At 40.0% G+C, this 12090-nt stretch overlaps 1 protein-coding gene across 1 annotated transcript in view; it reads right to left on the reverse strand.

Moving 5' to 3' along the window:
• Positions 1–12090, reverse strand: part of LOC111934588 (uncharacterized) — a 357296-nt gene that overhangs the window by 113215 nt on the left and 231991 nt on the right. Inside the window, exon 4 of the mRNA XM_086847241.1 lies at positions 10864–11006. The gene's annotated coding sequence lies outside the window, so the exon portion shown is untranslated. The remainder of the gene's footprint in view (positions 1–10863; positions 11007–12090) is intronic.

Here is a 12090-nt window from a genome sequence, read left to right on the forward strand (position 1 = left end):
TCTTTTAGTTTAAAACTTTTGTCTCTTGTCCTGTCACAACCAGCCCTGCTAAAACATCTGTCCCCTTCTCTCTCATAACACTCCTTTATGGAAGTTTTATCTTTTATCTTTAAACTATTTCAGGCACCAGATGAAAGTCTCCATAGAACAGTGGGCAGTCTTCATTATTCCCATTGTGGAGTCTCCAACCTAATGGATAATCATGTGTGTGACTTCCAGCAACCTTTAAACACACACTCTATCAGACCTTTCAGAGATGTTTTGGTTAGGGCATGCAAACTAAAACTTGGATTAGTGTCAGGTAGCTCCAGATCCCCTAAAGCTGTGCTGGGGTTTGTTTGTTTGTTTTTTAATTCAAATCACAATGTTTTCATCACACAGGAGATTAAGTGCTGATCACCCATTTCAGAGTTACATATGACTACCAAGACCATATATTTGTCTTACAAAACACCAACCCTTTCTTAAACCCTTGTCAGAACAGGTCTCTGGTCTGATAGAGCTCTTCCAGTAAATTGTTTTCTAAGGACAAGCTCTGATCTCTGGTTAGTGCCAGAGGAAAGTCATACCAGGTAAATCATCTCTGGTACTGTGACATCTAGATTTTCCTTGGAAAGCCAATATTCAATCTCTCTGCTTAGTTTTGGATTGAAATTATAATACAAGTGGCTCTCGATCTACTCACAATTAATGGACTTAGAAAAGACTGAAATACAGCTATCAAGAAAAACTGACAGAAAGTACACTAGGATTTAAATCTGATATTAAATTAATCTTCATAAGAAAGAGAGCTAGTAACTTAATTTTATATGCTTATAAACAGGAAAATCACTACATTGGCTCAGTTCTGACTGCATATTAAATTGAATGAGTAAATAAAAATCTTCTACTCAACTTTCCTGTGATTTTGAGTTTTCTTTTAACTCCCTCCAACAGGCTTTTGAGGAGGTTGGGCTTTTGACATTATTTCCTGACACTCATTCATCAAACAAGTTAATAACCCATAAGAGGCATCAAGGAGAAGGTGCATCTTACAACCTCTGAGTCATTAGCAGCATTAGCAGCACCCTGAGGTGACAGAGAAAGCTAAAGTAGTGTCAGCTCTCTCATGGAGCAGTTTCAAGACAGGCGAGTGAAACATCCTCAGGTGTGACAAGAGTAGGAATTTGCTTACAGCCTATGAAGAAAGCTGGTGGCTCACACTGGGGCAGAAGCCTCTGTAGCCTAAATGCATCTCCACTATATAAATTCATGCTATATTAACAGCAGGCATCTAAACAGACATGATAAGAAATAATGTAAAATTATTTCCCTTACATAAAACATGTAAAAAAAAATTGTACCTCTGCCTGTGTAATTTAACAGCAAATATTTCAGTTTAAGTCAATAGTAATAGATATTCAGGGTTTGAGTTTCCAAATATTTAGAGCTATAACTTTACTGAGCCCTATGGTTAATGTTCCTGAAGTCATCTATTGTATGCTAATACACCCAGCTGCCCAAGTGTTTTCAGGATGAGATGTTTTACTCATTACATGCATAAATACGAAGCCAGCAGGGACCATTACAGTCTGGGCTGACCTCCTGCATAAAACAGACCATCAAATTCCAAATGTAATATAATTAGGGTTCTCAAGTCTAACTGATAACAGCAGCAAATGCCCCACGGAGACTTTAAAAATGTGTCAGGCAAATTTACACATTGAAGGAATGCTTTGATGTATGTCACTGAAACATCACCAGAGCTAAGCTCATTCATGCCCAGAAGATCCTGGGTTTTTTTATTATTATTTTTAAAAAGCTATTCCTGACAGTACTCCTGCTTCAGGGAGAGCTACAAGGACTCTTTATTGCTCTTGTCTTTTCTTAATATTTTTTAAGCCCCTCTCCAGGCAATGGCCTAAGATATTTTTCTGGTTTTGTTATTTACTTGCCTGAAATGACTGTGAATATGGTGCCCGAGGCTTCCTCAGGCTCTCCAAGGACAGAAACTGACACAGCATTTTTTTATTTTTTAACCCTCACAATATCAATAGCCTCAATTATGTTGGTTTTTCCCTCCTTTTTAATTACTTTTAGCTAAACAGGCTTGGAAAAAAGCTCTTCAATTAACCCTTACTTACTAAGATATTTTAATTTTTATTAGTATTTAAACCATTGAATCACTTAATGTCATCACCCAAATTGGCTGTGCTACATTTTTCTCCCCAGTGGAAAAATTATTCCTGGATAATCATTAGTGTCATCAAATTACAATTCCACAGAGAGCCAGATCATGTGAATATGCCAATGAACATATAATAGTAAAAGAGGAATGGCAAGTTGCCCTGGACTTCCCGGGGCTTAAGTTTATCTGTTTCGGTCTATTTGCATGTTTTGAGGCTTTTTGGTAATACTTTGTGGTTAGTTACAGGAAAGTTGAACTTCTTTCAGGAATCAGTAACAGAGAAAAAAGGTCCAACTCTTTTGGTACCAGCTTATTCTTCCACAGTGAAACTACTGACGTGGAATTGTGAATAACAGTAATCTTCAGCCATTTTCTAGCAGGGGCCAGACCACAGCCTGAGCTCAGCCTAAACCCATATCCTGCTTTCAGTGAACAGGTACTGAAAACCATTTCTTAGGGTAATCCTCAATTTGTGTAATACTGAGTGGAAAGTGTGATATTTAAGTAAGTAACATATGCACTAGCATCATGAGCCACCACACACGTGACATTTCCCTGTGGAGGTACTGATGCTTTGGGCAAGAATGTGGAAACTGGTACAGAGAGTTGAAAGCAGCAAAGCCATGTGAATTATATTAGTTCCCATCCATTAAATATTCATGAACATGGGCTGATATTCATTAATTTGGCACAGATCAAGGTACTCTGAATGACTAGCTCTGGACTTCTAGCCAAACAATTCCTACAGTTAAACATTTTCCTGAATGTGATGTGATTTATTTAAAGAGATGTTTTCAAAATGATCAAGTTACTGAGACTTTATGTATCACATTGCAGCTTTAAAAACTTGTTGCCCTCCCTTTTCCCCTCCAAATTTGCCCTGGTTATGAACTCTCAGTGCTGTGGTTTATAGTGGCACGGCTGGGACACGGCTTCAATCAGGCTACAGTGGTGCTGTCAGGTGCTGCAGCCAATTACCTAAAATGTAAATGTTTTAAGAAAGGCAGCACCTTTTGTCAGAACCAAAATGATTTCCAGCCTCCGGTTCATTGTTTCAGTACCAGAAGTGCATAACTCAAAAACATTAAACATACAGTAAAACCATCACATGTTGATTTACACATACATATTGACTAATGCTATCAGTGGACTATTTACCTTAATCAATATTAAAAGATGCTACCAGTGATTTAAGTGTTGAGTTGGCTCAAAGTAGTCAATAAATGTTTGCATTCATAATCATAAGCTTATATATTAGTTGTTCGTTTTCCCCACCCAGACAAACAAATTTGGTAGCAACATTTTGCTACCAAAACATCATCTCATCTCCATTTATATTTGGGAGTCCATTTCTCAAACTAATGACAAAAATATTTTATAATCTGCATGTACAGTCACCTGCACCAGTTCCACATACAAAATCCTTTTTGGGGAATTATCACTAAGGGATAGAACTAGGTTCTGTGTGCTAATAATGAAGAAATGTAGAACATGTAACAAGTTATGTGTAAGCAAAGTTCCTTTCCTGACATTCAATGGGAGGGGATTTCTCTGTTACCCACTAACTCATCCCATCCCCAGACCCACTGCAATAAGCTGCAACTCCAAAGCTGCAGTAATTAATTTCAAGCTCACCTTTTACCTTCCTTTGTGACAAACTCCTTGTAATTCACATCTTCATTCTACTCAGCTTCAATTCACTACAATTACATTATATTCTTATTTCTGTAATGCTGTTTTTCCCTTCACCATAAGTGTTATCTGAGCCACCAGTCGTGATATTATTTGATACACTTTTCAAGAGAAGGAGCAGATTTATTTTTATGTGGGCTGTACCATCTGTCAGCAAAAGTAACTTTTAATTGTAAATCCAAACACCACTTGCACTTTGCAGACTCATTTGCTGCACTGGACTGTTACAGACAGCTGCACTGGAAAGTTACAGACAGCTTGGACATGCATAGAAAACTAATTTTGCTTTTACACAAGTACACTCAAGTCAGACATGAATAAAACAGGCCACTTCCCTTAAAGAAAATGTTGTTTCTTCCCCTGATAACAAGCAGAGAGATTAACAACATATTTACTTCATGCCTAATTTTTAAGCACCTTGAATCCTACTACTCCCACTGATTTTCCCATGAAAAGTTTTTTTGGTCATGTAGCAACGAAATATTCCCAAATACTCTGCAGCTCTACGTTTCACACACTCCCTTCACCGGCCAGCACTGGCCCATGACTTGTGCCATGAGGCTGAGGCTTCTCCCTGGAGTTTCATGGCCTTGACAACTGCCCTGCTTTAGAAGAGCTGTGAAACTTAAGCCTCTTTTCTGTGTCTTCTCACCAACTCAGCCATGTTGCTGATAATTCTTGATGCCTCGTTTTTACCAGATTTCAGGCTCTCAACCTGAGAGGATCCCAGGTGCTACCAGTGCTGTGCCAGTACTCAAGGAAAAGCACAAGGAACACTTAATGTCCCAGTGTTATACCCAGGGTGTCATCTTGAAATCATGGTCCCTCCTGGAGCTTTAACCAGATGAGAAGTCACTGCTTCTGAAAGCATTCACTCCATGGACCTGGGAGCCTTGTGACAAGACTCAACCAGGAAACTGAAGCAAAACCATCCTGATCATAAAACCTTTTTCTTTTGTTTTGTTTTAGATGTGTGCATCCAAGTGACACAATATCACATTTCTTATAACACATGACACACCGTGATCCATGTGTGAGCTCACTTCGAAGACTTGGGAAACAACAATTTGAATGCACATTTTGTTTGTGGGTTTTTTTTTTTGCTTTGGTTTTTTTGTTGCTGTTGTTTCTGATGGGCCAGAGACAGTTTCCATACTCTAAGTTGCAGAGGTGATTTCCTCCTCAAATTTTTTCCTCCTGGCCCTACTTTTTCATCCAAAAGATGCAGTTTTTTGTGACCTCAAAAATGGCTCAGTTCCTCAGCCTCCTGACCCAGGTCACAGAACAGTCTGAACTGCAGCAGAAGCAGGCTGAGGATGAGGGCAAGTGCACAAAGCTCTTCTATAACTGGAGCTCCTGGAAGCAGCGAGGACACAGGCATGAGCAGTGGTTTGGGGAACTGCCCCCTTCAGCTTCTTAATCTACTTTGACAAAGCTCCCTATTTCCCCTTGATTTAAGGGCCTGTTACACACAGTAGCTCTCGGATACATTAGCCTGCAAGCGAGGGTATAGAGGATTGATAAATCACGAAAAATGGATTTCACAAGGGATAATTCACACGGGCAGGGGAAGCACGTCCCTTGTGTGTCCTGAGGAGAACACAAAGGGAACGCTTCATAAATCTTCAGAACGTCTAATTTCAACTGATTTTACAACTGTAAAATGGAAAATATTTATACAAAATAGAATTAACTCCTGCAAAAGCAATATTTACCTATTTATAAGTTAGACTATCCTTTCACTTCACACCACATTACTTGCAAACAAAAACAATTTCCCACTCAATTACCATGCAGAGGCAGTTTCTGAAAATATTGTGTATTTTTTACAGACAGAAGTTATGTACATCATATAGCATAAGCAGCAACAAAAGTATTCTAGCCAAAACCTTAGCAAGACCCTCAGCTTAGCTTTGGTAGAGAAAATTGTATTGTTACAGTCTTTAAAAAGTAAACTTCAGTCAGATCTCATGAGTTGCCAGAGACTTACCACTTGAATATTCTTGGATCTCTGCTCATTTTTGAGCTGAAAGCAAAAAAAAAATCATCCAGATCTATCAAAGGAAAACGCATGAAGAACCAAATTGCAGTTTAATTGGATGGCTATGCTAGATATCTGGCAACACATCAACAAATCTGAGGTCTGAATCTTCAACATCTATACACATCATGAAATCATTCTGCCAGTGGTACAGAGTGAAAAGTGGCTATAAAATGCTCCCATATCACAAAGGTAATAGCTCACAGCACAGCAGGTACTAAATCCAGTATTAACTACTTATTGCACAGAGGGGAATGGGCTAAAAATACTTTTTAAAGAGGAACAGCAAGTTCCAATCCCCTTATTTGGGCTTGCCTAGAATTAAGATTGGAAAGACAACCAGGAAGGAATGGGCCAAGGAACTGAGCTTACTCTGATCAGGCTCAAGCCACATGCTTGTGATTAGACATTGGAAATAATCCTTTTTGACCCCAGTAAAGCTACGCCATGTGTGAATCTTTGGGGCTAGGCTGCAATCTGCTAGCTGGCTTGCTTATTTTCATTCCTAGAGATGTGGGAGTGGGAACTAGAAGGCTTGGAAAGGACAACCACAATTCTCAATAGCCAAGAGGTCTGCTCTGTTGTTCTCAGTTGCCATAATTGCCGTGGAAACATCCTGGGTAAATAAGAGTCAGATCCACAGCAACTGGCCTGCAGTGAGGTTATGAAGCCCATGGCATGCTCTGGAGCACCAAGCACAGCTTTACTGGTGCACTGCTGAGCCAGGGGATGTGGCTGCAGTTGCACACACTCTCTTCTGTTCCTGCCTTAAGACAAATTAAGGCAACATCTGGTCCAGATATCAGGTAGGGAGTCAAATTAGGGGAGATGGATTTGTTCTCTAGACAGAAGACCTCTTAATACAAAATAATATATGTGCACCCATTTGTAACAGGTGTTTAATCTGCGACAGCTTTTCTGGCCCGTGGAAATTCTATAGCATTCTTGCTTCCTTGTCACCGTTATGATATTTTTAAATGCTGTTTTTCTTTCCCCCATTAAAAGGAAAACATTTCTCAGAAGCAGTAGTGGGCTGTTAGGGCAATAAAACAAGTTTGCACAGACCTGTAACACGTTGAGCCACAAGACATGACACAGTGTGTTTTATGGGGCAATTAATACTTGCCTTGGGAGCACTGTGAGGTATGAAGCCCTGTCAAACTCACCCTGGTATATCTGAATGCAAGTTGTAAAGCTGCATTTTGCTTCTTGAAAAAAAAATATGGAATCAGTTCTCTGTTTTTTAACTTACCCAAACTAAAGAAAGGAACCTTTTCTCCAGGAGCCAAGCTCAGAGCAGAGGAACATCAGGAAGGAACACTAACAGCAGAAGACACCAATTTCTAACCTACATTTACATTCTGTGGTCTTGATTTCTGGGTTAACATTGCTGCATTTCAATACACACTCACTTCACTAACATCTGTTATGGGTCCTGTTCCACAGTTTGCTCTGCAGTCTTACAGATATTCCTCAGAGCATTTCTTATGTGCATCCCAGTGCCAGTATTTACCATACAAGCACAGGGTTGTCACATTATCTGCAGTGGTTGCAGCCCTGTTAAAATAGTTGGCCATTATTTTATTATACATTCATATTTTATAGTCCTTAGTTGAACATTGGCTTGAGTTGTTGCAGGGTTTGGCAGGGGGAAACCCCAGAGAGTCTCCCTTCTCCCCACAATGACCACACAAAGCACCTCCAACCCAGCTGCAAAGAGTGAAACATGATCAAAAAATTTTGAAAAACAAACTCCCTCTAATCTCATGTCCAACTTAAAATGTGACTATTTTGAATGGTTTTTTTTCACTATTATTATCCAGAGAAAGAGAGGACTATGTACTAGTACATTTCTACCAAACTTTCATTGATGTCCAAGAACTTTCCTTTATAAAAAATATTAAGGAGAAATATTACAGTAGCACACATAGAACCTCTGCTGAAGCAGGACTTTGTTCTAGGCTCTATCCATGTTCATTTTGTAAATGGAATCCAGAAAATTATTCATGCGCAATAATGGGACTTACGGTGGCAGACTGGGCACCAACCGAAACCAGATCTGTAACACCAGTTTGCCTTCCTGAGCCCCAGATCCCTCTGTCTCGAGATTAAGAGCAGCACTTCTCCCCAAAGAGGTCCCAGATCTGCTCATGACCACTGCTTGGGCTGTAACAAGTGAGACACTACTGGCAATAGCAAGGTTACAAAGACAGTGCAAGTTTCCAGATAGAGATATTTGTCTCCATTAGCCTGCCACCACTGCTCACTAATCACAGTCACATTAAATAGATGTCAAGGAATATCAATTCCTTTGATTTCTGAGGGCAAATTAAACCAAAATGTAGGCATAACAATTCCAGTACTTTTCCACAGCAGGTTAGCATCTACATTCCTCCTGCATCTCATTAGACATTTTCACACATACTAGAGATGACACACTGTGTACTACTAAGGAGGTCAAAAACCTAAAGAAAAGTGTCCAAGGATATTGAAAACACTAGAAGCATTTGACATAATTTATTGCACTAAAGAACTGGGGAACAGGAAAAGGTTGATGTAATAATAACATTAGCAGGAACTATAGCCCATGCAAGCCAGTGCTAAATAAAGTGCCAATCAATAGCTCTTTTATTAGTAGGTACAATCAATGTACAGCAGGCAAGCCTGGCCAATTAAGCTTATCGACTGACCAAAGAGTAGCAGGAAGCATTCTTTCCTCAGTTTTGTTTTTCTTTCTGTAAGTGAGAAATGAGCTGCAGTTTTATCACTGGATTCCCACCAAGGCATCTCCAGGAGTTCCTGTAGAGTGGAAACACTGACAAAAAGCAGGCTTGAGCTATCTTGGTATCCTTTAACCCAGGGTCAGCCACAAGAACCAAAATATTCAAGGGTCACTTACAAAGTAACTTTTTTTCCTAGTGATTGTATGAAGTTAAAATGTTGTTCTTCTAGATGAAGGGGAGAGAACTGGTAAAGGAAGAAAGCACGGTCCCTTAGCAATGCTTAACCATTAACAGTCCTGTAAGACCTTAGGAAATTAAGCCTATTTGTTTCTAATTCCCACATGCACAGCCTGAACTTCATAAACCTCCCAGTGTGAAGCAATGCCTGTATCTTTCTTAGAAGAAAAAGAAAAAAGCCAAAACTAAAGCTGCACTAAAAATTATACAGAATTTAAAGTCTCACTCTGTAATGGCTGCTGAAAGTAAGAGGAGCTTTAATATTCAACTGTGACTAACCGTGCAGATGCAAATAGGATATTTTTATTCACAATACCCCACTCTCCCTCTCTGCTCTGATCCCCTTTCCTTTGTTATCTCTTTCAAAAGGAAAAAGTTAGGAGACCAGATAAGATGTGGGTTCTCAGCATGATCAAATAAACACTGTGTGGTGGTCACAGGGAAAGAAAACACATTGTAGGAACGAGTGGTAAAGATTGCATTTTGCAAAGAATCACACACAAAATTAGCAGCCCAGATGCCGATTTCCCATTGATGTCAGACAGGATCTCTGCAGCCTGGCTTCTCAGCAGGAGGAGTGCTGCATCCATCCCTGCAGTCAGTCAGGCCAGCTCTATCTGCCCCTTTAACTTATCCTTGGAATTCAGAGTATACAGCAGAGTTCATCAGGTTTATATCGCTCAGGTCTGGTGCTCTTAGAGCTTTACAGGTATTTGACACCTCAAAAAAGTCAGGGAAAGAGGAGAGAGATTCTCAGCATGTTTGACTACAGGACAGACTGGTTTGCAGCTTCCTATCAGACAGTTGCCCAGCTGTATTCAATTCAGAAAATATTTCAGTAATCAGCAGAAGACACCTTTAGCATCAGTCAGACAATAAATTCCTAAAGCTACAGGCAAGCATCTCACTTCTTTTATTTACACTGTTTGCCATTTTTTTCTACTTGCATATGAAAAGTTAACCTAGAAGATAAAAAACCAGCAAAACAAATAATTTTGCATCATATCTAAATGACGCAAAGTTCAGTCTTTCCTGCTGCAACTCAAAACCAGGTCTGACTACATGGACTCCAACTCCACTGTGTCTTGCCTGACCCTACTTTTAGCACCATGGCCTCAGCTGAAATTCACCGTCAGTCACACATGCACAAGTTGCTTTTATTCACTAGTCAAAAATCAACTTAACACAGTAACTCATTTACTTGCAGTTTTCCTTGCCTGCATTTGTGACACATTAAATACTGTAACTCCTGGCCCACTATATTATGAAAGTTTAGGCTGGAAAACAAGGCAATGAACAAATGGAAGGATAAAAATGCAAAGCAGACATTTCCATTTGGCTTTTTATATGACAGTTTGTAAGAGTTTGCAGAAGACAAGAAGCTTAACAAGGAGCAAGACAAGGAGCTTAACCTGGACAACACTAACAACCTTGAGGAACAGTATAAAGTAACCCAATTTTTAAAAAGTGTTTCAGTCAAGCCATCTGGCATAGCTTTACAGGAGCTCAGGAGGTTGCAGAGCTTCTAAAAAAGTCAGTCCTTCAAAAAGCTGCAAGAGGAAAATGCTTCTCAGTCTGGTTTATTCACTTCCTATTGGTGAATTCCTATTTTGTCCAAAAGAAATTTTTGCCCAGGATTTTCCAGTTTTGTCCAGAATCCCCTTCTTGGATCAGATCTGGCTGCCAGTCTCAGAAAGACATGAAGGTGCCTTTTGGATAAAGGTGGTTTGCTCTCTCATGTCCCTAAGCAGTTGTACATCAGACATATACATTCTGTAGCAAAATATAAAGAGAATTAATGACCTGGGGTCACTGCTTTACATCAAGCACAGGCCACTTCCAGGGGAAAGCATGCAATGCCTATCCACCACATTTCTCCAGCAGAGCTTTACTTCAGCGCTGTGCTGTGCATAACTATCACAGTAAGAAACTACTCCAGGTGTAGACAAACACCTCTGGAACATCATAGGCATGTGGGGCAGTCAGTCCCAAGATTTACTCACCTTTCAGAGTTGCTCAGTGCCACTCTCTGCACACCCATCACCTCTCTCAAGGGAGAGATGCAGCAAGGTCAGTTCATGGCTTGGTCTGTCACTGCTGGTCACTCCTGTCCCCAGGGGACAGGCTCGTCCCTTCACAAGTGGCTCTGTAATGCAAAAGTGCACATTCTTAGCTTGGGTTGACAGAATTAACTGGGCTAAATATCAGGCCAAAAGTATTTCTCAAAATAAAGCTTGCCATGAGCTGCATGTGGGAATTCTCTCTTCAAGTTTTTGTAAAGCCAAAGCCTTACCCTGGAGTACTGGTATTCTTCTGAGAATTAAAGGCCAAGAGATATCAACTCAAAGCACCAGAACTTTCACCATGATGCTTCCCTATAATTCTTAGGTCAGACAGGGCTCTCACACATTTGCATCTTCTTTTTCTTGTAGTTTAATTACTCCAGCCTAAACCTTATGCCTGACTGAAGGAGCTAACCTTGTGACAGATTGGGTAAAGTCAGATTTGCTAACAAATACAGGAAAAAAACTCATTATGAAAGAGCACTTCAGGATTTGGGCTGGTTTTTTCTGAATTCGTGAGAGGGCCCTCAAATGTACCCCACATCAGGGAAATCTAGAACTCCCTCCTGGATTTCCACTCAGAAATCTGCCCTTTTGTCAGAAATAACTTGTTCCAAGATGCAGGACGACACACTCAACACACCATCAGTGAGTCTGTAAAGATACAGCTGGACACATGCTACAAAACATCACTCAGTTGTTCAGCAAAATCCTTCCTCAAATTCCCTTTGTGAATCCATTCCAGTGAATTAAAAACAAAAACAAAAAGCCACAAAGACACAAACAAACAAGAGACACAAAACACAGAGATCTTCAGGAAACAAGATCTTCACAGGAAGGCACTTCTGTGAGTGTGGAAGGTGGAGCCTCAAAGCTCACCATTCTTCCTCCTCCTGTTTTACGTGCTCTGTGTCTCTTCCACTGTTATGTTCCCTTCTGAACTGCACAACAGATGGGAGCAGTTGGTTTTTAAAGGGTTTTTATTTTCTGATTTCAATTTTTCATGTGTCTTTTGAATTTGGCACAATACCATTCTCTAGTGAAGAGGAGACATTGTGTTAAGCTTAATTATCAAAGGCTGAAACCCAGCAAGCAATCAATCATTTAGTGACATGCTCATGCTTTCACTGATTTGAAAAAATATTTTTTTGTGGCTATTGAAAAAAG

Source organism: Cyanistes caeruleus, chromosome 12 (genome assembly GCF_971803275.1).
Source record: "Cyanistes caeruleus chromosome 12, bCyaCae1.hap1.1, whole genome shotgun sequence".
NCBI lineage: Eukaryota > Metazoa > Chordata > Aves > Passeriformes > Paridae > Cyanistes > Cyanistes caeruleus.